General features: G+C 42.7%; 1 protein-coding gene and 1 long non-coding RNA gene across 7 annotated transcripts in view; one reads left to right on the plus strand and one right to left on the minus strand.

Annotated features, from left to right (window-relative positions):
* ADAMTS2 (ADAM metallopeptidase with thrombospondin type 1 motif 2) overlaps positions 1-27,389 on the minus strand; it is a 225,060-nt gene that overhangs the window by 155,738 nt on the left and 41,933 nt on the right. The window contains exons 1-2 of one of the 6 annotated variants that reach the window (XM_033927282.1): positions 5,212-5,414; positions 1,958-2,100 (exon numbers count right to left, since the gene is read on the minus strand). The exons of 3 other annotated variants lie outside the window; for them this stretch is intronic. The gene's annotated coding sequence lies outside the window, so the exon portion shown is untranslated. Of the gene's footprint in view, positions 1-1,957; positions 2,101-5,123; positions 5,415-27,389 lie in introns of those variants that run through there. 2 more of the 6 variants (XM_033927283.1, XM_033927284.1) reach the window with 2 other exon arrangements.
* LOC117351662 overlaps positions 6,003-27,389 on the plus strand; it is a 33,054-nt gene continuing 11,667 nt past the window's right edge. Inside the window, exon 1 of the long non-coding RNA XR_004537496.1 lies at positions 6,003-6,179. This is a non-coding gene — a long non-coding RNA (uncharacterized LOC117351662). The remainder of the gene's footprint in view (positions 6,180-27,389) is intronic.

Genomic DNA, 27,389 nt, shown 5'->3' on the forward strand with positions numbered 1-27,389 from the left:
GAGACCTTGAATCACAGGCCCTGAACCCTGCCTACCAAGCGTCGTCACCCTTAATGAACGGGCATACGGCCCTTCTCTCCTCCCTCATCTGATGAAGGTGAAGCCTAGCTCCAGTCAACCTAGCAAACGGAAAACCTGACATTAGGATTGAACTGGGAACATTCTGTACCACCCCTTGGGTCAGCCCAATAATAAACTTTGAATTAGCTTCTCCTCAGCTGGCCTTCTAAACTGAATTTGCTAGACATTTTTGACCTCTCGCCTAAATACCGTGCGATGTCATGACTAATACAATATCATTAGCAAACTGTGGTCTTCGAAACACGGTAGTGCTTATGCACAGGTTTTTCCATTTAGAGCTGCGATTAACGACACGCTTGCAGCTGATAATATTTCAGATCCAAAGTAACCTCTGGGTCCTATCTGCTTTAGATCCTGCTGTGCGCGAAACCATCTCTCCATAACTGCTCACTTATCACTGCATAAGTGTTAAAAGTCTGTTGATTCATGCTCGTTATCGTGGTTATATTTCTATACCATAACGATACGAGCCCAAAATTTCCACTACTCCTGCTGCAGCTTCAGAGCAATTCAGCTTTGTTTTCTCAAAATGTTACAGCTTGAACCTTCACTTAATTAATGTCAGCATTTTCTCATTAAAATTACTTTCCCCGGTCGTCTCCTTCTTGATCAGGACACATCAGGATTTGTCTGCAGACTCTGCAGTGCGTGACAAAAATTGTAACTTGCAGACAAGCAAATACTCGACGTCTGTTCGTATATTGACAGGGGTGGACTTCCCAGCAGACTTAGCAGGTGGATCCTATAGGCAGCCAACTCTAAAGGGGCAGCTGTCCTAAGGCTACAAGTCCGCGCCTGGCACTGCACGTGGTGGTGATCCACGGCAAGGGTAGGCAATTCCGGTCCTCCAGAGCCAGGTCAGGTTTTCAGGATATCCACCATAAATATGCATGAGATAGATTAGCATCTCAAGGAGGCAGTGCGTGCAAATCCATCTCGTACATATTCGTGGTGGAGATCCTGAAAACCTGACCTGGCTCCGGCTCTCGAGGACCGGAATTGCCTACCCCTGTCCTAGGGTTAGCAGACGTCCGGATTTCCTGGACATGTTCTTTTCTTGAGGACACGTCCGGGGGCCCAGGTGGCTTTTCAAAACCCGGCTCTTTGTCCGGGTTTTGAAAAGCTTCCAGCAAATCACCATCGGGCAGGAGGGCAGGCCTTACCAGAGTCTTATACAGGGGCATCAATACCTTCCTTCTTCCTACTGGCCGTACCTCTCCCTATAGGAAAAAAGAGCTCTGTATTTTGTATCACTGCGTTCTGTTTAATTTCTGGTTTTGTACAGCATTGCAATACTTAGGAATAGCAGTGTAAGAAATGAAAATAAAATAAAGTGGCTTGACCAAGGTTACTGAGATTGTCAGCAGAAGCAGGATCTGAGCCCTGTTTCCCAGCTCAAATTTACCTTCATATCCTTATAAAGTAGCCTGAGTCAGTTTGACATTCTGAAATTAGAAACTGTTCCAATTGAGACAGACCCCAGAAGATGAACCGAATGTGACGAGTTACCTATGTTACGACTTTGTAATTATTTCAAAGGAGAACTCCAGAAGCCTATAATACTGTTTTTATTAATACTGAAATACAAAATTCAAGGAGCGTTTGGTTCTTTTTTTTTTTTTTTCTCTTAATTATGTTCAGTGAAACACTTGCTATTTTATCTGCTCAAAAGCATCTATCTTCACTTTGAGGATCAATTTATTCACATTTCTATGTCTGAGCACTGACACACTTTATCTTACAGTTCCCTTGGGCATAGAACATCAGAAAAAAAAACAAAAAACCATGTAAGAGAAAAAGTGTCCTGGGTATAACTAAAACTGAAATATTTAAAATTAATCCTCTTACAACATAATATGGAAAAAAAAACATTTACCGTCTATACTTGAATATAAGATGAGATTTTCTTCGACGCATGCCTCCACGTTGCGCTCAGTTGTCTGCGCGCGCCTTTGTCCCGGCGCGCTTTTGACCTGACACCAAACACAGCTCCTCAAACAGAGATCAGCATCTCAAGCCCTGCAAAAAGTAAAATCTCAGGTATGGCGCTGCCAAAATCTCAATAAGCACCTGCCAGGGTTGACAGATTTTCTAGGCCCGCCCCCAGTTAACACCCTAATCCTGCCCTAGCCCTGCCCCCCTGCTCTTGTCGGGCAGGGAGGGAGGAAGTCCACGCGTGCGCGGATGCTGCGCATGACATCACTGCGTGGCATCCACGCACGCGTGGGACTTCTTCTCTGCCCAACGGGTTTTCAGGAGGCTTTTCAAAACCCGGACAAAGTGCCGGGTTTTGAAAAGCCGTCCGGACCCCCAGATATGTTCGGTAACCCTAAGATCCTACGAGATTTTTTTTCCGTACTGTGTTCTCCATCTGCTGAACAGCATACTAAAATTAATACAATCTTTATTAGTAAAGTGCTGCCTCTACAGTCGTATTGAGAAACAAATGGGCAATTAATTAGTCTCATTAAATCACGAGTAAAGTGATTAATTTGTACTGCAGACAATATTGTTCACTGGGCTCTGATTCACAAAGGAAAATTAATATTTACTATTACGGCAGTACAAATGTCACCCAGAACAGGTATAAAACAGGCACTATGGGGACTCGTATACCGCCTTTCTGTTGCTTTGGCATTTCAAAGCTGACATTCAAAGCAGTGGACACTAGAGGACTGAGTGACTTGCCCAAGGTCACAAGGAGCAGCACTGGGATTTCATCTCACAAACTCTGGGGGCAGAGACAGCAGCTCTACCAGTGAGCCACACCTTCAGCCTGTCCCAGTGTGCTGAGAGTCGAGTCAGTTCAACGGACGGCCACCAGGGGCTCGAGGATCTCTCGTACGAGGAGAGGCTGAACAAATTGCGGCTATACTCTCTCGAAGAACGTAGGGAGAGGGGAGACATGATTGAGACTTTTAAATACATCACCGGTCGTATCGAGGTGGAGGATGATATTTTCTTTCTTAACCCTTTCAGGACCAAGGGACATATTTGTCCCTTAACTTTAAAATCTTATAAATTTTGATTGGGATAGTCTACAGTTCTAAATTTGATATGTACGGATTCCATAGGATACTGCCTTTATGTAAACAAACTGGTTCCGACATTCATTCATTAGCGTCGTTGCCAGATTGACGAGAAGATTCACTTGCCACACTGTCCATAAGCCAGAAGTTTGATTTTTTTTAAAAAAAATAATGATATTTCACAAAAAAAATCAATTTTTTGGCATCTGCAAGCCCTTTTTACCATAAAAATGTCGTCAAAACCACAAAAATTGGCCTACGATCCTTATGGTCCTGAAAGGGTTAAAGAACCTTCAGCCACAAGAGGGCATCTACTAAAAACCAGGGGCGGGAAATTTCATGGCAGCACCAGGAAGTATTTCTTCACCGAAAGAGTGGTTGATCATTGGAATGAGCTTCCGGTGCAGGTGATCGAGGCCAACAGCGTAGCTGATTTTAAGAGTAAATGGGATGCCCATGTGGGATCCCTAAGAGGGTAGAGTTATGGATGGGTCATTAGGAATGGGATCTCTAGGAGGGTAGAGTCAGGGGGGGTGGGTCAGTTGAGTGGGCAGCCTTGATGGGCTGTGGCCCTTTTCTGCCGTCATTTTCTATGTTTCTATGTTTCTTATGTGAACCAAATATAGGACAATCAAGCCATTGTGACATCATTATGCCACGGTTCATATTGGGTCCTTAAAGTTTTTTCCCTCATGCTACCTTCACTTCTCCCTCCAAATTCGCGGGTTTAATACTCGCAAATTCGGTCATTCGCAATTTTTTCCTCCTCTTGATGTTTTAAGTTTTAAAGGCTGCCCGAACCTCCCCAGACCTCACCTGGTGGTCTAGCGGTGATGCGGGGCAGGAGCGATCTTCTTACGCTCCTGCCCCATGCAGAGCCTTCATCAAAAATGGCTGCCGTAAGTTCCCATAGTCTCACTTTTGTTACATACAAGGGGGTGCTGAAAAGTTCTCAGCCCAACCAACCAACTTCCTAAATTCTAAGTGTAATTTTGCCACTGTAGCTGAAAAAAGTGTTATCTTATTTCGTTACATGCTAATTTGCAGAAATGAGATTCTATGTTTTGACATTGTTTCAGATCACTGATTGAACCATATTTATGTCATTCTCTTCTGGGTTGGACTGAAGCAACCCCTTGTAAGTTTATTTAATTCAGCTACATACAGGTACATGTTTCCATTCCCTATTTCTTCCCTCTTGCCAGGAATACATCCATAAGCAGAAAGGTTTGGACAAATTCCTGGAGGAAAAGTCCATAGTCTATTATTAAGACATGGGGGAAGTCTGCTTGCCCTGGATCAGTAGCATGGAATGTTGGTACTCTTTGGGTTTTGGCCAGGTACTAATGACCTGGATTGGCCACCATGAGGACAGGCTGCTGGGCTTCATGGACCATTGGTCTGACCCAGTAAGGCTATTCTTACGTTCTTATGCCTGTTGAAAAACATAAATAAGAACATAAGCAATGCCTCCACTGGGTCAGACCTGAGGTCCATCGTGCCCAGCAGTCCGCTCACGCAGCGGCCCAGCAGGTCCAGGATCTGTGCAGTAATCCTCTATCTATACCCCTCTATCCCCTTTTCCAACAAGAAATACTTGTTTACCTGCATGTGGGGCATGCGATAATCAAAGAGCCTAAAACAAATACTTGTTACCTATATGTGGGGCATGCGATAATCAAAGAGCCTAAAACAAATACTTGTCAGCTGCATGTGGGGCATGCGATAATCAAAGAGCCTAAAACAAATACTTGTTACCTGCATGTGGGGCATGCGATAATCAAAGAGCCTAAAACAAATACTTGTTACCTGCATGTGGGGCATGCGATAATCAAAGAGCCTAAAACAAATACTTGTTACCTATATGTGGGGCATGCGATAATCAAAGAGCCTAAAACAAATACTTGTCACCTGCATGTGGGGCATGCGATAATCAAAGAGCCTAAAACAAATACTTGTCACCTGCATGTGGGGCATGCGATAATCAAAGAGCCTAAAACAAATACTTGTTACCTATATGTGGGGCATGCGATAATCAAAGAGCACTAGCTGATAATCAAAGGAGCACTAGCTGAAAAGAACATCCATGGTTTCTTCTTACTTCCTCTTCTCCAGTGGCGTAGTAAAGGGGGTGGGGGTGGGGGCTGCGGTCCACCCCGGGGGCTGTCTTCCAAAGGGCACGGTGGCAGCCCTCCTCCTCTCTGCCTCCCCTGTTCACTCGCTTGCTCACCCGCTCGCTCCTCTCCTTGCCGCGTGTGCCCCTTGCCTTCTTCTCCCGTACCTTTTTGGCGCTCTCTCTCTGACGTCACTTCCGGGACCCGCAACTAGGACGTCGGAGAGAGCGCGAAAAAGGTACGAGGGAAGGCAAGGGGGGTGCGCGCGCGGTGGGGGAGGTGCCCCAAGTACCCCTCCCCCTTACAACACCACTGCCCTTCTCTATTGAATCTGTGCCCTATAACGTGGCGATCGTGTCCTAATCACCCTGCTCTTTGATTCGCACAGAATGTAGAGATTGGAACTCGGACACCCAAGTGAGAAAATGCTCAGTTCCAATGGCTTTTTGGAAAAGGATCCGTTGATTTACCGCCTTTACTAAAAATAGCTGCAGGACCGCACATATATTTGCCAGCATGTGCAATGGGAGCAGTCATTTTACACATGCACATTGAAAAAAAAAAATGAATGGCACGGACCCAGCAGCTTCCACCCTGGGGGGGGGGGGGAGGTGTTGGCACCGACATGTGGAAGTGATGATTTTGCATATTTCTAATGTAAGTGCCAACACTTCCATCTGCACTTTTCCCATGTTTACAAACCTTCATGCGTAAGGTGCTGTAGTTACGTCACGAAGCTGCATCCTGTTTTCATTTTGGACACAGGTGAGAATGCCACGTGATTAGAGAGCGACGCCTTCGCGTAAAGCCCCGATTGCAACGAGCACTCTTTAAAACCTACGGTGTTCATTTTACAAGCCCTATTTGTGTCCGAGATGTAATTTTGGACCAATGAATTGAAAAGTGGATAAACGAAAGCCAAGAGAACTGACTGTGTGAAAACTGGAACCTTCAGGTAATTGATTGACCAGACGTAGCTTCCTTGGGGTTAGATGTTATGGCAACTGATTTCATTGCTTGGATATTGTGCGATCTTGCAGCTTAGTAAAGAAGAAAACTTAGTCATCTTTGAAGTTAACGCTTTATTAAAATCGCCCCTTTCTATAAACTCAAGTATATAGCCTGAGATTATTATATGCAAACCTACGGCAGTGGGTGTCTTGCTCTATCTTCTTTTTTTTCCCCCCCCTGCATCCTGTACAAATTTAGCACATGAAGTTAGCTGACCAGTTGCTAGACCAGAGCTTCCCAAACTGTAGTTTGGGTCATGAAACTTGTATACAGGGTCAGGATCTGGTGGACATCGAGAGTCAACACAGCCTGGGCTTCACATACTTTCTGCGACGGCACAAATTGGGGGTCCTGGTTTCAGAATGATTGGTGAGCTCTTTACTGGACAAAGACTTCCCAAACCTGCCCCTAATGAGGTCACAGCCACTCAGGTTTTCAGGATATCCACAAATTAATGGAAAATCATATAGCAATATCATATGATACGGTATTATTTGGAATGATGATGAGGAAAAATAGTCAAATTTCACCAGAAAATAACAAGCTTTTATTAATAATGACAGGGGTTGCCATTCAACATATAACCAATAATTGGAAGAATTATAATAACCTAAATTATACATTTTGGTGGAATACAATATGTCATATATTTAAAATGGAAAGAACAATAGCAATACAAAGAGGGACATATACTAAATTCATAAAAATATGGGGGCCATTGACAAAATACTGCAATGAATAAATATTAAGATTTCTCTTCTTCTTTTCTTCTTTTAAGTATCTTTTTTATGACGCACATAGAGGGGGGGTAATGAAATAATATCTACATAATATGTTATAATATGTTATACAATATGTATGAATGAAAAATAATAAAAGGGTGGGGGGAGGGAGAGGGGATAAAAATATATTTAGAATATGATGTATTAGATACAAAAATGATATTGTGTATTTATCAATTGTAATTTAATATTTTGTACATTTTATGTAAAATTTGAAAATTAAAAATATTATATTAAAGTAATAAAAGGGTGGGGGGAGGGTGAGGGGGAAAATCAAATTTAGATATATAATGTATTAGATATAAAAGTGATACTATGTATTTATCAATTGTATTTTAATATTTTGTACACTTTATGTAAAATTTGAAAATAAAAAATAATGGGGAAAAAAAAAAAAAAAAAGGATATCCACAATGGATATGTAGCTCTTGCCTATATTGGATGTCCTGAAAACCTGACTGGCCGTGATGTCACCATAACAGTTTTGGGAAGCAGGACTAGAATCTTTTATCCAAGGTCAACCATAGGTCTAGTTTACGGTCCTTCGTACTGGGACAACTGCAACAGTTATCTAATTGATGGTTACAGCAGGGCTGCACTGTACATTTATTTAGGATGAGATCACTTGTCGAGCCTCTCCCCTTCATTAAGACTTGGCAACCGAGTTGCATGCCTTGCAGCAGCTTTCCAAAATTTCATCCCTGGGTGAGGTTTTTATTCATGAATTGGTTAGCTCACCCATCAGACTATGAATAAAGATCGTAGCAGTAGATACTGTAATTCATGGATTGGCAGTGGAAATGCTAAGATAACATGTCTCGGCAAATAGATGTTTGCGGACAAATTGCTTAACCCCATTTGTCTCCTGTCTATAATTGCCACGCTTTTGTACTTACAAATTCTTCCTTCTCAGTATGAAAATCAAGTATAGAAATTCTTGGTGCAAATGAGCCTTGTGAAAAGAACTCATCGTTGCTTTCTTGCAAGTGCGAGCGATGGTTTGTTTTGCTTTTTCATTTTGGATTTGTAGGGACTTGGAGGGCCTCGGAAAAGATAGTTAATGTCTTTTTTTTTATTATTCTTTATTCAATTTTTAAACTACAGAAGTGCACAACAATTAATACATTTACATATAATATTAAAATTAAAGCACCTTAACTTACAAAAATGTACAAAAAGGAAAATTAATGTCTTATTAAAGAAATGACAATTTTGCATGAGGTAAAACTCTTTATTGTTTATAAATCTTTCCTTTTGGCTAAGTTTTAATAATAATATTGTAATTTATAGCTAAAGAGATATGATCAAGAAACTGTTTTATTTTACTTTTGTGATTATGATAAACATACCGAGGGCCTCAAAATAGTACTTGGTGGGTCGCATGTGGCCCCCGGGCCGCGAGTTTGAGACCACTGATATACAGTAAATCAAAGTGAATTGCAGTAGTAGCAAATAAAGGGGGATGATGATGGAGGCACTAATAAAGGACACCATCTGCGAACACATAGAAAAAAATGGACAACTAAAAGTGAGCCAGCACGGCTTCTGCAAGGGAAGATCGTGCCAAACGAACCTACTGCACTTTTTTGAAGGGATAAACAGCCAGATGGACAAAGGAGAGCCCATAGACATCATCTATCTCGACTTCCAAAAGGCCTTTGACACGGTGCCCCATGAGCGGCTTCTTAGGAAGCTGTGGAGCCACGGGGTGGAAGGGGACATACACAGATGGATTAAACACTGGTTGGCAGACAGAAAGCAACGGGTCGGAGTGAAGGGACACTACTCGGACTGGCGGAAGGTCACGAGCGGTGTTCCCCAGGGGTCGGTGCTCGGACCGCTGTTGTTCAATGTATTCATAAACGACCTAGAAGCAGGGACGAAGTGTGAAGTTATAAAATTTGCGGATGACACCAAACTCTGCAGCAGGGTTAGAACCACGGAAGAATGTGAAGACCTACAAAGGGACCTAAACAAACTGGAGGAGTGGGCAAGCAAATGGCAAATGCGCTTTAATATAGAGAAATGCAAGGTCATGCATTTAGGAAAAAAAACCCCAATGTTCAGCTACAAAATGGGGGGGTCAGTGCTAGGGGATAGTAATCTTGAAAAAGACTTGGGTGTACTGGTAGATACTACAATGAAACCAACGGCACAATGTGCAGCGGCCTCCAAGAAAGCAAACAGAATGTTGGGTATTATTAAGAAGGGCATTACAACCAGGAAGAAGGAAGTCATCATGCCGCTGTATCGTGCGATGGTTCGTCCGCATCTGGAGTACTGTGTCCAGTATTGGTCACCGTACCTCAAGAAGGACATGGCGATACTTGAAAGGGTCCAGAGAAGAGCGACGAAAATGATAACAGGTATGGAAAACCTTTCATACACAGACAGGTTGGGAAGGTTGGGGCTCTTCTCCCTTGAAAAGAGGAGACTCAGAGGAGACATGATAGAGACTTTCAAGATCATGAAGGGCATAGAGAGGGTGGAAAGGGACAGATTCTTCAGATTATTGGGAACCACAAGCACCAGGGGGCACTCAGAGAAGCTGAAAGGGGACAATTTTAGAACCAATGCTAGGAAGTTCTTTTTTACACAGAGGGTGGTGGACACCTGGAATGCGCTTCCGGAGGTTGTGATAGGACAGAGTACACTACGGGGGTTCAAGGAAGGTTTGGATAAATTCCTGAACGATAGGGGGATTGAAGGATACAAATAGGGGTAAAGATAGGTTTTAGACAGAGTATAGATAGAAGGATAAAAGGGATCAGAGAAGGATCACATTACAGGTCATGGGCCTGATGGGCCGCCGCGGGTGCGGACTGCTGGGCACGATGGACCTCGTGTCTGACCCAGCGGAGGCAACTTCTTATGTTCTTATGTTCTTAATTCTATAAGGAGCCACCTATTTATTTATTTATTTGATTCAATTTCTATCCCGTCCTCCCAGGAGCTCAGAACTGGTTACAAGCCAATATTCACAAAAGTTACATTGGACAGTACATTTGGTGATGCAATACAATACAATATTATACAATACAGTCACAAAAGGCAAGGCAGTAACTTGAGGACATTCATAGGGAATTTCTGGAGGGGCATTACAGAAGATTGAGCCAGGGGGCAGAGAGAGATCAGAGGGAACTTTTTGCGGTTGGACCTTTGATTGAAGAGAGAGGCCTTCACTGCTCTTCGGAAGGTCATCATTGAGTTCTGTGATCTGATTTGAGGGGGGGGGGGAGTTGGTTCCAAAGCTGTGGGATAAAGTGGCTATGGGAGCGTTTGCGGGTGATTTCCAACAGGAGAGATCTTCCTGGGGGGATGCACTGCTTTAGAGCGGAGTGGGGGCGGGTAGGGACATAGAGATGTAGTTTGGAGTTTATATAGGCTGGGGTGATGGCGTGGAACCTTTTATGCGCTATTACCAGGGCCTTGAATGTGCAGCGTTTGTTGATCGGTAGCCAGCGTTCTGTGTGGAGGGCTGTTTAAATGCCCTGAGATAGAATATCAATGAACGGAGGGGTAGTCTCACAGCACACCTGTAGTATCGCTCCAGCAGCAGCCATTTTGAAGAGGAGATCACGATGAGCAGGGACTAAGTGGGCATTGCTCCTGCTCATTTTCTGCTGGGCTATCAAGGATCGGGAAAGTAGGCCCGGGGGTGGCCTACAGGAGTGAGGAAACCTTGAGGGGGGAGCGGGGTCAGTTGCTGTTCCAGGGGGTGTGAGGGAAGGAGTGGGAATCAGAACACTTCAGGCTGGTACCTGGAAGTTATATGGGTCATGATTTTTTTTTTTTTTTAAATGACGGCATAGTTTGGTCTGCGTTTTGTGCAGTCCTGTATGGGGCATACAGGCCAATGGTGCTGCTATTCAGTGGCATTTAGCCAGCCCCAAGTGATTTAAGTAGGCAGGAGCCGATTAAGTCATTTCCCTACAATGAAGGTACTGGGGGTAATACTGGACCAGGGCCTAACCATGAAAGACCAAGTGGACTCCTTGGTCAGAAAGAGTTTGTTTACTCTCTTGAAGCTTCGGTCCATTAGAGCATTTTGAGGCTTCATCATTCAGAATTCTGGTACAATCCCTTATACTGAGTCATCTCGATTACTGTAACATCGCCCATCTGGCAATTTCCCAGAATAATCTGCAGAGATTACAACTGGTGCAAAACGTGGCGGTCAGGCCGATTTTGGGGTTGAAGAAGTCCGATCACGTAACCCCTTCCTACCGACTCCTGCACCAGTTTTCCAAGACATTCTTTGTAGCTCAAATTCTCCATGCCTCGACTCTGCACCCTTTCCAGCAGGGTTATATCCTTCTTTAGGTAGGGAGACCAGTGTTGGATACAGTACTCCAAAAAAGTTTAAAAATAAATTCTATGCAGCTCAATATACTGGGACAGACCAAAGGACCATCAAGCCCAATGATGAGAGAAAGAGAAATGGGAACGGGGATGAGAGAGGATGAAATGTTGGGCCTGGCTGTAAAAGGGGTGAGACAAATGCACCCTGGATCCCTCTCTCGCTCTTCTCTTTACCCACTCCCTTTGCAAGGGAGGGAATGAAAGAGAGAGAGAGATGGTGGACATTGAAAGAGTGGAAGACATGTTGCACATGGAGGTGGAGGAGAGAGGAAATGCTGGGTAGGAGTGGGGTTGTGGAAAAAGAGGGAGATGGATCCATGGGTAAAAGAGTTTGAGGATGCTCTACAATGGGAGGGAGAGAGGGAGACATGTTGGACCATGGTAGGTGGGATCCATGGACAGCAACTGCTTGAAGAAGAATTTGCAGAAGACAGGAAAGCAGAAAAGAGAAACTGGAATTAACTTGGTAGAAAAATAGAGTTGTTGGTTTGTTTGTTTTTAACTTTTCACATTTTTTTTTTTTGGGGGGGGGAGGCGACAAGCATATATTAAGCATATATGATTTGGAAGCCACATCAAACTTTGATAGGATGAACAAACATTTCGGATAAGTGGTTTTCACTTTTTGAACTGTAGAAAGTCCGATTCTGTTTGCTACTAACATCAGGTGGGAACACAATTGTACAATGATGGTTCCCCTCGCGCCAATATTTGGTCCAACGTTTTCACTTATGACCCGGGTGGAGGTGTACTGAGCACATTGTACAAAACAAAATAATTTTTATAAGCAGAAATTTGATACCATTTGTTGCACTGCTTCTGAATTTAGCAACATCTGGATTTAAAGTTTTAAATGATACAATTGGGATTTAATTTATTCTTTCTGAGTAAACAAGAGGATTTTGTTCTGAATAACTCCTTTAAAAAAATCGGCCCAATTAAAACAATGAAATACATGTGAAACCTGGATTCCACACCGTCACATCAGAAAGATGCAGTATAAGAGCACCCTTGTTTATTTATTTAATTTTCTATACCGTTCTCCCAGGGGAGCTCAGAACGGTTTACATGAATTTATTCAGGTTTTCAAGCATTTTTCCCAGTCTGTCCCAGTTGGCTCACAATCTGTCTAATGTGCCTGGGGCAATGAGGGGATTAAGTGACTTGCCCAAGGTCACAAGGAGCAGCGTGGATTTGAACCCACAACCCCAGGGTGCTGAGGCTGTAGCTTTAACCACTGCGCCACTCTAGAAATCAAAATGTAGCAAAAGTGAGCCAAGTAAAGGACAATGAAGCCATTGTGACATCACTGATGAGGTTGGCTCTTATTGGTGGAATGAGGCATTATGATGTCACAATACCAGCTCTAATTATCAGAGGCTGAAGCTTTTCATACTATATATTTATTCAATTTTCTATACCGTTCTCCCAGGGGAGCTCAGAACCGTTTACATGAATTTATTCAGGTTCTCAAGCATTTTCCCTGTCTGTCCCGGTGGGCTCACAATCTATCTAATGTACCTGGGGCAATGGGGGGATTAAGTGACTTGCCCAGGGTCACAAGGAGCAGCGTGGGTTTGAACCCACAACCTCAGGGTTCGCTTTGACCACTGCGCCACACTCTTTCGTGTACCGCACTGTCATCCACTTACAACAGTTAAAAAAGTATCATTGCCCTGCAAATATCACTTAAAGCAGTCATAATCTCTAGACACATGCTTTCAAGATAACTGCTGCTGAGCATGCATGCACATGCGTTTCATTTTTCTGACAAACATTCCCGTAGCACAGAATTTAGTCACTCTTCAGCACTGCAGGGCATAAAAGCTTTTATAGAAAGCTTCTGCATTGATAATTTGAGAACTAAACATGCCCAGAACTGTATTAGAAAAAAAAGTATATTTGCACTTCAGCTACAATATTATAAATCCATGCTATTTATAAAAAGTTTCAATCCCATGCACATCAAAAGCCAATGATAGGAATTCTCTCCCATTTATTTAAAACTCTACCAGTATGTAAATTGTAGCAAATACCTTTGAATTCCCCAGAAGCACCACAGCAGAAACAATATTGCCACACAGTTTTGTTAAAGGGGGCCTTAACGTTGTGTAATCTTTCTCACCTTTTAAGAGCATTGTCTTCCACAAAGCGCAGCACTTAATTTCGGAATATTGCTCTGCTCCGGGAAATTGAAGTTCATTCTGGCAAAATCCCAATCATTGCTGGTGTTAACAGCAGATAAGACACCCAGAATAGGGTTGCCAGATTTTACTCCAGATTTACTCCAGTTTCTACTCTATTCTAGGCCCACCCCCCAGGCCCGCCCCAGTCCTGCCTGCGAATATAAAAAAAACTGTGAATAATATTTGGGCCGGTTCTTCCCCTAACCCCCGCTTCCCCCGGCTATTTTAAGCCCTGAAAGCTCCCCCCGTCCCCTTAGGCCTTACCTGGTGGTCTAGCGGGTTTTCAGGCAGGAGCAATCTTCCCATGCTCCTGCCCCATGCAGATCGCTCACAGGAAATGGCTGCCTTGAGTTCCCGTTGTTTCTCGAGGCATTTCCTGTGAGCAACCTGCACGGGGCAGGAGCGTGGGAAGATCGCTCCTGCCCCCCAAACCCACTAAACCACCAGGTAAGGCTTAATGGGGGGGGGGGGGCTTACAGGGCTTAAAATAGCCTGAAAAATGAAAATGCATTTTTGGGTTTAAAACCGCGAATAAGTGAATCCGTAGATACGGAATTTGCGAATACAGAGGGGGGAAGTGTAAATAGACTTGAAGCAGTCCAAAAGAAGGTGACAAAAATGGTAAGGGGTTTGAACCAAAAGAAGTATGAGAAGAGACTGGAAGACCTAAATATGTATATTCTGGAGGAGAGGAGGGATAGGGGAGATATGATACAGACATTTAAATACTTGAAAGGCATTAATATAGAACCAAATCTTTTCCAGAGAAGATAAAATAGTAAAACTAGAGGGCATAATTTGAGGTTGCAGGGAGGAAGACTCAGGAGCAATGTTAGGAAATTCTTTTTCATGGAGAGGGTGGAATGCCCTCCCGAGGGAAGTGGTGATGGAATTCAAAAAAGCGTGGGATAAACATAGAGGATCTCTAATTAGAAAATGAAGGATGTAAATTGAAGAGCTGAGGCTGGTACTGGACAGACTTGCACGCTCTGTGTCCCATATGTGATGATTTGGTATAGGATTGGGTTGGGGAGGTCATCAATGGAAACGCCACTAACTTGGAACATGAGGATGTTACTGGCCAGACTTTATGGTAGATATCCTGCAAACAAGATGGTTGGATAGGCTGGAGTGAGCTTAGACGGCAACTTCAGCATTTGGAACCTACAGTCTAAGGCCCAGAAATATCAAAGAAAAGACAAGTTAATGTAATCATGTATTTTTAATGGGTATAACTAATGCGCAGACTGGATGGACCGTTCAGGTCTTTATCTGCCGTCATTTACTATGTTACCTGGCAGAAACTCAGAGAGTATCAACATTCTAGAGATGAGATTGTGATGTCATAATGCCTCATTCCATCAATGCCTAAGAGCCAACCTCAGCAGTGATGTCACAATGGCTTGATTAGATGGCAACTTCAGCATTTGGAACCTAGGACAATACCAGGTGGACTTTATAGAAATATCAAAGAAGAGGCAAGTTAATCTAATCATGTATTTTTAATGAGTATAACTAATGGGCAGACTGGATGGCCGTCATTTACTATGTTACTATGAAAGGTTTTCCCAAATGCTCAGCATTTCCCAATATGCTGGCATCCTGCAGTCGACAATGGCTGGCTAACAACTGTGCTTCATTCGCCCAAAAGAGCCTAATGTCCCAGAAGCTGAAATGCTTTAATGAGTGTTAAAGAATGCCTTCTTTCGAGCTGGCACAATCCCCACTGCATCTTATTAAAATTTCCCTATAATATTTTCTGAAAGGGTTTTCAATGCAGCTGAAAGGAAACCTTTCCCCGAGATGTATAGACAGAAAAATTGCTTTGTTATGAGAACTTTGAGTGTCTCTGAATTTTGGTCATTTTTGGAGGTTGCTAACTTGAATTACTTGAATTCATTTGAGCTTTGGTGCTGGAGAAGGATTTTAGGCGTGCTGTGGACCGCCAGAAGAACTAACAAATCAATTCTGGAAGACATCAAACCGGTTATGTCACTTGAAGCCCAAATGATGACGTTACGACTGGTCTTATTTTGTCCACACCATCAGAAGAGAGAGATCACTGGAGAAGGACATCATGTTTGGGAAGATCGAAGGAACCAGATGAAGAGGGTGACATGCAATCAGATGGCTGGACACATTGAAAATAATCGTGGGGATGACGCTGGAGGACCTTTCCGGACTGGCACAAAAGTGATTTCTTTTTAGATCTGCAAGTCATCAAGTCGCTGGGACTCGAACATGAGTCGATGGCACCTAACAATAACTTGAATTACAATTTGAAACTGAACACAAAAGCTAATCTTCAAAACAGATTTGGAAATAATAAATTACATTGTTTCTCCTCTACATTTTGGTGTTTTACTTGATTGATCACCTTTTTATTTATTTTTTCCTGCACCCAGGGGATTTTGAAGAAAACAAGTAATCCAAGATAAATTGTTTTCTATTTTCCTCACATGGGGTTGCATACAGTAAAATAACAGGACTTATTAAAAAAAAAGTTTCTGACAAATGTATTGTAAAGTATAAATCTTGCAATTATATTTTCTTTGAACCCTCTCAGCTGACAGGATTTCTCTCCAGGAGGGGCCTTGAAGGGGAAGAAGAAAATCTCAATGTATAAACTTACTCTTGGTCCATTCTCATCTGACCGCCTAATTTGTAATTTGATTTTTTTTTTTCTTTTTCTCTTAAATAGTTTCTCACTCAGGAACATCTTGGATCTCAAATTTTGGGACTTTAATTTTGATTGAGTAAATAGTAATTTTGACATATAAATGTTACTTCATTTGTTTTATATTATGTTGACTTAATCATATTCTGTACAAGAAGTTTATTCTTGATAATATGTTCAAAATATAAATAAAGAATATTAAAAAAAAAAAGTTTCTGAAGTGGGGAAATTATATTACAGGAACCCACGAGCTGACGACTGACCACACACAATTACCAACCAATATTCAATCTATGAACATCACTGGTCTTTTAAACGCTGGCCACAGCGGGCAGAATTAGCCCTGGTATTCAGTGCTAGGCCGTGTCCCATATAAAGCTTTCCAGTCAAGTCCCAACTCCCACTGTAGGTTTGATCCCCTTCCCACCCCCCCGGCGCTGAGCGAATCTAAGCGTGTCTATATTGTTAGACATCCTTTACAGAATTGCCTTATAGGTGTTACATAGACGTCCGCATAACATCTATAACGTCATTGTGCATTAACGTTATGATGTCATTAGAATGGCAATTTTATGCTGTTTATTTACATTAAAATTGTATGCAGTAAAAGGCTGGTATGACTATTATATTTTATATATCTACCACTTATATCCAATGTGGTATTTAACTTTGGCTCCTTAACCATATTTCTCTTCTGTTCTGGTTGCCCAGGGTCACAAGGAGCAGCGGGGGATTTGAACCAACAACGTCAGGGCGCTAAGGCTGTAGCTGTAACCATTGTACCACACACACTCAAGATAGTAAACTGCATGTCAATTCCAAAGCCAAGGTTATATCCTCTTGATTTCTCTAGGCTAAATATCAAACACGTACCATCAAGACATCCTATTCCTCTTTTGACCTCTAGGTTCCTCAAACTACATGAACATAAATATATAAATATATATATATCCTATATAATAAAAGGCTAACTCGCGCATGCGCATTCCTATCTGCATGCTTCCATGATCAGTAGTTCCGTGGCCGCAGGAATGCGCATGCGCGAGTCCCCAGCCTTACTTTCCAGCACCTACCACTCACCGCCAGAGCTGGACTTCATGCTCTCCGTGTGCGACACTCCCTGCTCTCAAGCAATGGCATGGCGGTTTCCCCAAATTAAAAAAAGATACCAGGCTGTGCAGATAATGGGGGAAGCCGAAGAAGTCAGCTGTTTGCAACGGCCCCGCACTCGCTGTTTGCAACGGCCCCGCATCGTTCCTTCCCTTCCTCCATCAGGTACAGTTCAGCTCCGCCTATGTTAAAAGGAGCTGCTTTGAAATTGGAGCCCTGCCGCCACCATAACACGTTCCCTCTGCCGCGGTCCCATATGTCAGAAAAGGGGCGGGACCAAGGCAGAGGGGAAAGTGCTACGTCAATGGCAGGGCTTCAGGAAAGGTGGTTGTGCGCTGTTGAGCCCCTCTTTGCCCTCAGACCCTCTCCTAACTGCTCCCTCCTGTCTCAGACCACTGGGGGGAGGTGCCTGTCTTCAGCTGCCGGGATGGAGGGAGGGAAGAAGAAAGAAGGGGCCCTGGCAAGCGACTTATCAAAAGCCAACCATAGCCTGGGACCCCTACATGGTATGAATAATGACCAGACAACAAAAGGTAAGAAAAATAATTTTATGTTTTGTGATTACAATATGTCAGATTTGAAATGTGTCTTGAGGGAGGCTGCCGCCATGGCTTTTGACAGAGGGGTACCATTTTCGTGGGAGCTGGCCTTCGGAGAGGCTTGGGACGCGGGGACGGATGCGGGAGGGGCTGCCGCTGCGAAGAGCTTTGGTGGGGGAGCCAGCCAGACCACGAGTGTGGGGCCGTTGTAAGCGCGGATTGGTCAAGGAGCCGCCGCTGCCGAGGCTTTGAAATTGCTCTCCCACCGTCACTCCCTCCTGCCCCGGCTCTGCCTCTGCCCAGGTTCAAAAGCAGGAGAGGCGGTCATCTAGCACCCGTTAATCTAACGGGCTTAAACACTAGTATATATATATATATTGCATACTAAATCATCTATTTTATAGTACGAGGACTGCTTGTAAAAGCAGGTCTACTTTTGAGCATGAGTTGGGCGCTAGAAAGGCGTCTCCTAGGCATGCTGGGGGCATCCACATATAGGTGAACGGGGCTTCTATTTTTTTATGTTTAATAATGCTTTACTTAAGCAAAGCACATGAATATATCTATGTATCTATATATATATATTTTATACTAAGCTTCTATTTTTGGGCTAAAGAGGACTCCTATTTGATAATAATACAAAAAGATGTTTAATAATGTACTGCTCAATCAAAGCACATGAAAAATTATATATATTGCATATTAAACCTCATTTCCAAAAAGATTAAGAAAAGAAGAGATACACCACTCACAATAGCTAAAGTTAGACGTCCTTTACAGAATCCAGTCCTGAGTGCGCAATTGGTACTTATGTAACAGTTAGGCGCATAAGTTCTAGTATTCACGCATTCAATTGGCTCCTAACACTAAGCAACCTGTTCACTAATTTATCCCTTCCCTTATTTGCAACTTGTACTCCTTTTCTCTCTTCCCCTGTCCACTTCCTCTTACCCGGTGCTACCATTTCTTCACTCCTGGCTCTCTCACTTATCATATTTCTCCCCCTCTGCCTTCTACTGCTCACCACAGCATGGGAGGAGGAGAAGTAACAGCAGCTCAGGCATGCTTCCTGCCAAGTTTCACATCTGTTACTATGCTCTGAGTATCCTGACAGTTCCAGCTTTTTCTTCCAGCAGCTTTGCAGGAAGTCAGTTTTATTCTATCTCTTCTTCAACATGGCTCCTCCCACTGGCTAATCTTTATACTACTGCTGCCTGATTCAGGGGAAAAAAATTTTTTGATTCGATTTGGCCTATTGATTTTTTGATTCAATTCACTTTTCCTGCCCAAATGGGAGTTTTGTTGTTTTTTTGGGTTGTTTTTTTTTCAAACGGCCTGGCAGGTTAATTATTGTAGCCTCTTCACCCAACCCCACCTTCCTTTGTCCTCTCCAACCTCATGCTAGTGCTGTGGTGTAAATAAAACAAACAAAAAAAAAAAGACTTTTCCTCTCTCTGTTAAGACAGCGAGCGTAAGCTAGGAGCTAACACCAGCTCTAGCAGGATACACATTTCAAATCTGACATTTTGTAATCACAAAAAAGGAAATAAAATTATTTTTCTACCTTTTGTTGTCTGGTCATTTTATTATTCAAATCATGTTGGTCCCAGGCTCTGGTTTCTATTTGTTTTCTGCAAACTCGCTCACCTGGGTCTCCTGCCCATTTGACATTTTCTTCTTTCTCTGTGCTCACCATTCATCTTCCATCTCTGTACCTTCCCCTCCACTGCCATATCCAACCTTTCTGCTTCTTTCCCACTGTCTACCATCTCTCTCTTTCCCTGCCTTGTGCCCTGGGTCAAACCTCTCTATTCCCCTCCATGCAGCATCTCTCTCTTCCTCCCCTCTGTTATTTATTTATTTTTAGTATTTATATACCACTTATAGTCTAAGTGGTTTACATTCAGGTACTCAAGCATTTTTCCCTGTCTGTCCCGATGGGCTCACACTCTTATCTAATGTACCTGGGGCAATGGGGGATTAAGTGACTTGCCCAAAGTCACAAGGAGCATCTTGGGATTTGAACCCACAACCTCAGGGTGCTGAAGCTGTGCAACATTTCTTTTTCTCTCCCAGTGCACCATCTCTCCCTGACCTCCACCCTATGTCCAACATTTCTTCCTCTCTCTTCTCCATGCATATCTCCCTACCCTCCACCATATGCAGGATTTCTCTCTCTCACCCCTTTCTACCTCTTTGTTGCATCTCTCCCTTCATCTCCTCCACCCCATATCCAACAATTCTTCCTTTTTGCGCTCTCTTCCACCACCCCCCCTATGCATCCCTCCTATCCCCCTGTACAGCAGCTTTCCATCCCTCCCTCCCATTACCTTGTGCAACACCTTTCCATCCCTCCGTCCCCATCCAATGCAGCAGTTTTCCATCCTCCTGTGCAGAACTTCCTAATCAACACCCTGCACCATGAGACCTCAACTTCCGGGCCTCCTAAAGCAGCAGCAGCAGTGGCAGAGACTGATGGGCAAAGGCAGCACGGTGAACAGGCTTTCCTGCTAGGGCTTCCCTCTGCCATGTCATCAGTGATGTCATCAGTGACACGGGAGAGAGAAGGCCCTGGCAGAGCAGGCCAGTAACTGCCTGTTCGTCGCATGTCTCTCCGCCACCGCTGCTGCTACTTTAGGAGACCCGGATTGTCAGGAGACTCGGGACTCACTAAATCGGCGAATTCGATTTTTTTTTTTTAACGTGAATCAGTGAAATTAGGCAGGTGCAACCACCGGAGGGTTCATCCAACAGCAGAGTCCTGTGGGACTGCACCGACCTAAAGGCAGTCTTGACCATCTATAGCAAACTTAAGTTGGTCAATGCAAAAGATGTTTTGTTTTCCTTACCACATCAAACTTAAGGCTAGAAAAGGACTAGTTACTAAAGCTCCATTGCTGGGAAAAGCTGCTGAATCATATGTTTAAACAGGTTTACATAATAAAATAAGTGCGGGGGAGGGGGAGATTATAGTCTTCAATGGTAACAAAAGCAGCAGCACTCTGGCATTTTTGGAAATCATGTACGTTGAAACTACTACAGTGCTAGACATGAAATCTGCTCTGCAAATTTTCTTTAACAAAAGACGGTCATATTTCCATAGCAACCTAAAATATGTAACTAGGACAAAAGGCCAAATTAATGTCTTCCTTATCTAGATCAGCGTTTCTCAACTCAGTCCTGGAGTTACCCCCTTGCCAGTCAGGTTTTCAGGATATCCACAATGAATATGCATAAACCTGATTTGCATACATGGCCTCCATTATATACAAATTTATTTCATGCATATTCATTGTGGAAAACGTGACTGGCAAGGGGGTAACTCCAGGACTGAGTTGAGAAACATTGATCTAGACTTCTTGAATGCCCCTTCCCCCCCCCAACACTAATCTCCACAAAAGCAAGTCATGACCCCTAACCAAACCAAAAACCTTGACTAGGCCCTTTGATTTGTATGTGGATTTTTCTTATACATGTGCATTATTTTATTGTGTATTTGGATCTTGAATTTCTATTGCATATTTGGAACTTTGTTTCCCTCAATAAAGTCCATCTCAGGATCATCGTCTTTCCACAGTGGGTTGTTTGTTGTTTTTTTTTTTGTTTCTCTTGTTCTTTTCTCTGTGGATTCCTTGGCGTCATTTCTCTTTGGTTTGCCCTAACCAAACTAACCAGAATGAATCAAACCATATGAAGCCTGTCAAAAATGAATAAGATGCTGATATTTTCTTTATTAACCTTGAACGTCAATAATTTAATTGCACTAAAGCATGACATAAGAACATAAGGACATAAGAAGTTGCCTCCACTGGGTCAGACCAGAGGTCCATCGTGCCCAGCGGTCCGCTCCCGCGGCGGCCCATCAGGTCCATGACCTGTGAAGTGGTTTCTGACTATCCCTGTAACCTACCTCCACTTCTATCTGTACCCCTCAATCCGCTTCTTGTTGCATTTCTTTCTAGTAAGCTTCTGGTTTAGTGGCTAACCATTAAGTGGTGATTTTTCTGTCTGAAAATAACTGCACATTTTCATAGTATCTCGGTTTTAGGAAGTGAAGACTTTGTAACAAAGTACAGATCATCCATATAATAAACAGTAGCGTCAAAAGCTTTGTAAACGGTATTTTAGTATTAAAACTGCACTTATGAATTAGAATTTAAGTATAAAAGAGCTGTGAATGAGAAAATCCCATCTATTCCATTTTTTTAAAAAAGCAATCTATGCTATTCTCTGTTAATGCTTTCCTGTCCTGTAAATGATTTTATGGGATTTTGCATTTCCATCTTGTAGGAGGAATTTAAAAAGAAGATTTAAATAATGAGACTTAGTCAATGTCTTCTTGTCTTGTTGAAGCATGTAATTTTGTAAACCACAAAGTTATTATGCGGTATATAAATTTTTAAATAAATAATACACATTAAAACAGAACTTAAATTTTGGTAATCCATTTGGAGTCAAATCAATAGAACACTGGAAAATCCAGTGGCACTGATATATAATACAGTGCTGTGTGGCATGTTAATGAGGACCAAGAGTCCAATAACTTCCCCTAACAACAAATTACTTTTCATCATGACGGGAGTCGCTATACAACTTATTCTGAAAAACTGGAAAAATTGGGATAGATTAAACTATAGTTTTTGGTGGGAATCCTGTGCCAAACTTATAAATTTCAACATATGAGAGCAATACAATTGGGACATTATAAAAAATTTAAGGATGTCTGGGAACCAAGGACAAAATTTTGTAAAGATTGATTATTAGATTTAGCCCTTTGATTATATGCATCTAGGATGGGTAGGTGGGAGGGGGTTATGTAATGAATTTGCATGAGATAGATTTGCATCTCAAGGAGGCAGTGCATGCAAATCCATCTCATACATATTCATTGTGGATATCCTGAAAACCTGACCTGGCTCCAGCTCTCGAGGACTGGAATTGCCTATCCCTGAGGTATGTGTTTGAGTTTATTACTAGGTTTGTTATAGTTGGGGTTTTAGTTTTTTCGAGAAGTATGAATTTTGTTTTGCTATTGAATGTTGCTACTCCTTGGGTACTAGGGACCTGGATTGATCACCGTGAGAACGGACTACTGGGCTTGATGGACCATTGGTTTGACCCAGTAAGGATATTCTTATGTTCTTATTTAACTCTTGCATATTCAAATGTGGGTATATTGAAAAAAATGAATTGCTATGTATGTCCCAAGAACTAGAATGTGAATCCCCTGCTTTACAGGATTTTAAAGCTCTTCTGGATTGTTTTTGAATCTCACAGTTGAACTAGCTCAAAGTTTACAAACATCTTCTCGAGCAGTTAATCTTTTCTTAGACTGCCGACACCTTTGGATTTATGGCAGAAATCTTACTAAGCCCAGGTAGTTTGTGACGAAGCAAGAAAGTATTCCCTTAAGGCAGATTTTTCAGCCTTCACATGCTGAGGAAAGTAAGATCCTGCTTTCATCAAAAACATTTTACCCTCCTTGTCCAATCCATCATCCTCTCCAGATTGGACTATTGCAACTCTATCTACTTAAGCCTAACTAAGAAAAACCTCCACAGACTCCAACGGATTCAGAATGCCGCGGCCAAGCTCATCTTCGCTAAAAGTAAATTTGACCATGTCTCCCCGCTCCTGGCCAAGCTCCACTGGCTTCCGATAATCGCCAGGGTCCACTATAAATGCGCCTGTTTAACTTTCAAAATCCTATATGGTATCCTCCCTCCCTTTAGCCCTCTTTCTTGGAATTCCTCAAACCCTAATACCACCAGATCCTCCCACAAATTAAAACTATCCTTCCCCTCGCTAAAAGGCATTTCCCACACAGGAAAGCTAGGGACCTCCCTCCACTTCAAAATCACTGAGCTCTGGAACAACCTTACCTCCCCTCTTCGGAACTTGAGCTCCCTCCATCTGAAAACCTGACTTTTCTCAAAAAATGTAAGTCTCCCTCCAACTTAGGAATCAAGGAAACTCTTATATCTTGGCATCCCAAGTCCTCTAAATTTTCTTCCCACTTCTACCTCTAACCCTCTGTTGTAGTTCCTTCCTATTTCTCCTACTGTAAACCGCGTCGAGCTCTACGAACATGGAGATAATGCGGTATACAAACCTAAGGATTAGATTAGATTAGATTCATACTGTTGTAATCTACAGATGATGATTCTGTGCATAACACAGCAAATGGAGGCTGATACAAGGAGGCGGATTTTAATGCTGTGAAGTTCTGAATAAAGATCAACAAATTTACTTCTGTGAAAAATGTTGCGTCTCTTAGACTCTAATTGGCCCAGTACAATGCTCATTAACTTTCCCAGTTACGGCTCTCCACACTTAGCTCATTCTTGGCATTTTCCCTATTTTTTTAGTCCAACGTGGCAGCAAAGATTTCTGAAGCTCTTCCAAACACCAGATTTCTGTAGGAAACAATGTTTCTGGTATGTTATGCTTGCACGGCTCCAAGCTTCTATGGAACGAGGCACAGAAAATTCAGCTGCACTGAAAAGCTTTACAATACTTTCTAACAAAAGCAATACAATAGGATTTATTTTCCCAAGGAAATCTAACTGATTTCCCTAAAGTTACTTCAAGTCTAATTTGACTTTGTTGGAAAACTGTGTGCCTATATGTCAGAACCAAGGCGAAAAGGCCAGGCTGGTTTATTTATTTAAAATTTTCTTACCCGCAGCATCCAACTGTTCCGCGTAGGTTACAATACAACATACGTAATAAAATGAAGACATACAATCACAACAGACAAAACATAACAATACAGATACCTAAAGAGAAGTTAAATAAAGAAAAAAAATAAATTCAGCGATAGGTATGATCAAACAAAATTGTCTTCATTTGTTTACATTTATCATATGGAGAAACTTACTACAACAAGGTTGTATATGGGGATTTGAACAATAGGCGGCTCTTGGTTGGGTCATGTTGCCATGCCACTTGTGGGGGGGCTTAAAGGGGGACGTTCTAGCCAGGTTCTTTCACTTAGAGCAGTGGTTCCCAACCCTGTCCTGGAGGACCACCAGGCCGGTCGGGTTTTCAGGATAGCCCTAATGAATATGCATGAGAGAGATCTGCATATAATGGAGGTGCCAGGCATTCAAATCGGCTCCATGCATATTCATTAGGGCTATCCTGAAAACCCGACTGGCCTGGTGATCCTCCAGGATAGGGTTGGGAACCACTGACTTAGAAAAGCTGACCCCTTTAAGGCAGGGCCCAAGAACACTGGGCCAGGGCTCGATGGCCCAATTCTCTTAAGTTGATGAAATAACACTGCTTGCAAGGTGGCTCGCAGGCAGTGTTATTCATTTACCATTGAAATCAGAAACCTGCAGTACAGGCAGACCCCGGGTTAAGAACTAGTTCCATGTTTTTAAACCGTTCTTAAGTTGAATTTGTACATAACCTGGATCTGTACAGTACACAATCTATAAAAGCATTAAAGAACATGAAACATTAAAGAAACAGTCCTCAAAATAGAGTATTGTAGTATATATAGAAAGGAAAGATAGGTTTACATTTACTTTCGCTCTTCATCCTTCCCACTTTTCCCTCTCCACCACCACCACATCCAACATGTCTCCCTCTCATCTCTCTCTTCTCCCTCTTCTCCATGCATCTGTACCTCGTGTCTCTTCCACCTCCATATTCAATATTTTTCTCTCCCTCCCTTTGCCCAATAATTCTTTTTTTCTTATCCCCATGTGCACCACCTCTCCTTCCCTCTCAGACACCCATGCCCATCAATTCACCCTTTCTATTCTCCCACTTCAGCATCTTTCCCTCACTCCCTCCATTCTTCCATCCTATGTCCCAAGTTTATGCTCCCCTCTCTCCCTCCATTCTGTGTCCCAAGTTCATGCTCCCTTCCTCCTTCCTTCCCTTTGTCCAAAGTTTGTGCTCCCTCCATTCCTTCTGTGTCCCAATGCGACCCTGCTTCTTCCTTCCTGTGCTAACATACCCCTTCTTCATTTCTTCCTGTCAAAAAGCGACCCTCTTCCTCCCTTCGATGTCCCAACGCACCCTCGTCTTTCCCTCCATTCAGGGTCGCACATTCGTGCCTCTCATGGGTATTTACCTCCTCTAGCTGGCTCTCTTCTCCCAGTCGCACTTCGCAAAGCCGCAGCTGCTGGTTCCTGCATGCAGCTGACCCAGAAGTCTTCCTTCACGTCAGAAGGAAGGCTTCCGGGTCCGCTAAGAGTTGAAGGAACCAGCAGCAGTGGCTTTGCGAAGTGAGACTGGGAGGAGAGAGCTGGCCAGAGGAGGCAAGTCCCATTATATCATTATGTCAAAGCAGCTCCTGATTGGTGTAGCCCGACTTTACTACAGGAAGAGGCGGTGGGAGCAGACCGTGAGTGATTATCTTCACCCGTCAGTACTCCAGATGCCCCTCTCCTGCCTCCCCTGCCTTTGGACAGGCAATTCAGGGAAGTACTGTACTAAGATTTCATTTGCTTATCACTAAATTACATTATATTAATGACTTCTATTCCACCCGTACCTTGCAGTTCTGGGCAGAATACAAAAGAAACTAGCTGGACATTTCCAGGAAAATTACAATTTAGGGTTTTGGATTACAAAAAAGATGACTGGACAGTTCCAGGAAATTTACAGTTTGGGGAGCTGTTTACATGGTTGAGACTTTGAGGAGAAAGAATTACAGAGAGGGAGAGACTTTGAGGGGGAATTTGTAAGGAAGAGGAGAACAGGGGGTAGAGTTAAGACATCTGGATAAATTTTTTGATTAGCAGGGTTTTAAATGTATTTTATGCTTACATTTGGCCATTTTCTATTGTTACACTGTTAACTCGTACAAAATAAGTATTTTTATGTCCAGCTGTGCATGTGATTCATAAATCCCAATAAAGAAATTGGGAAGGCAGGCTACTTTGGATTATATTTCAAAACTGAAGATCGAAGTCAGGTTTTCAGGACAACCACAATGAGTGTGCATGAAACAGAACCCCACGCAATGGAGGCCCTGCAGACCTAATCCAGGCATAATCACCGAGGGCACCCTGAAAACCAGGACTGCCTCTGGAGTAGTTAAGGATTGTCTTCCCTGTGGCAATAATTCTTCACGAGTTCAAGATTTATCCCAAAATAACTCATTACAACAGAAAAAAAGAAAATGTTCAAATGCCCAGCTGGAAATTTTTCTTCCGGTGTTAAGCTTAATTCTGTTATTTATTGCTAGGTTGGGGATATTATTCCTTAAATTTAAAACAGGCTGTAATTTAACATGACCTGTAAATTCAAAACAGCAAGTGGTGAGAAAACAAATTATCACATGCATTTTAGAAAGAAAAAAAAAAAAAGATTATGAAGCAGGATCCATCCCCATGATAGAAATCGTTTACGTGCACGTTGGGAAAAAAAAAAATCATAAAAGTTGCCACAATCAGACTATTTAGCAGTAGTTATAGTCCAATTCTAAATTTTTTTTTAATGCTAGTCCCTCTGAAGCAAAATCAGCACCGTCATTAG

Source organism: Geotrypetes seraphini, chromosome 18 (genome assembly GCF_902459505.1).
Source record: "Geotrypetes seraphini chromosome 18, aGeoSer1.1, whole genome shotgun sequence".
In the NCBI taxonomy this organism is placed as follows: Eukaryota; Metazoa; Chordata; class Amphibia; order Gymnophiona; family Dermophiidae; genus Geotrypetes; species Geotrypetes seraphini.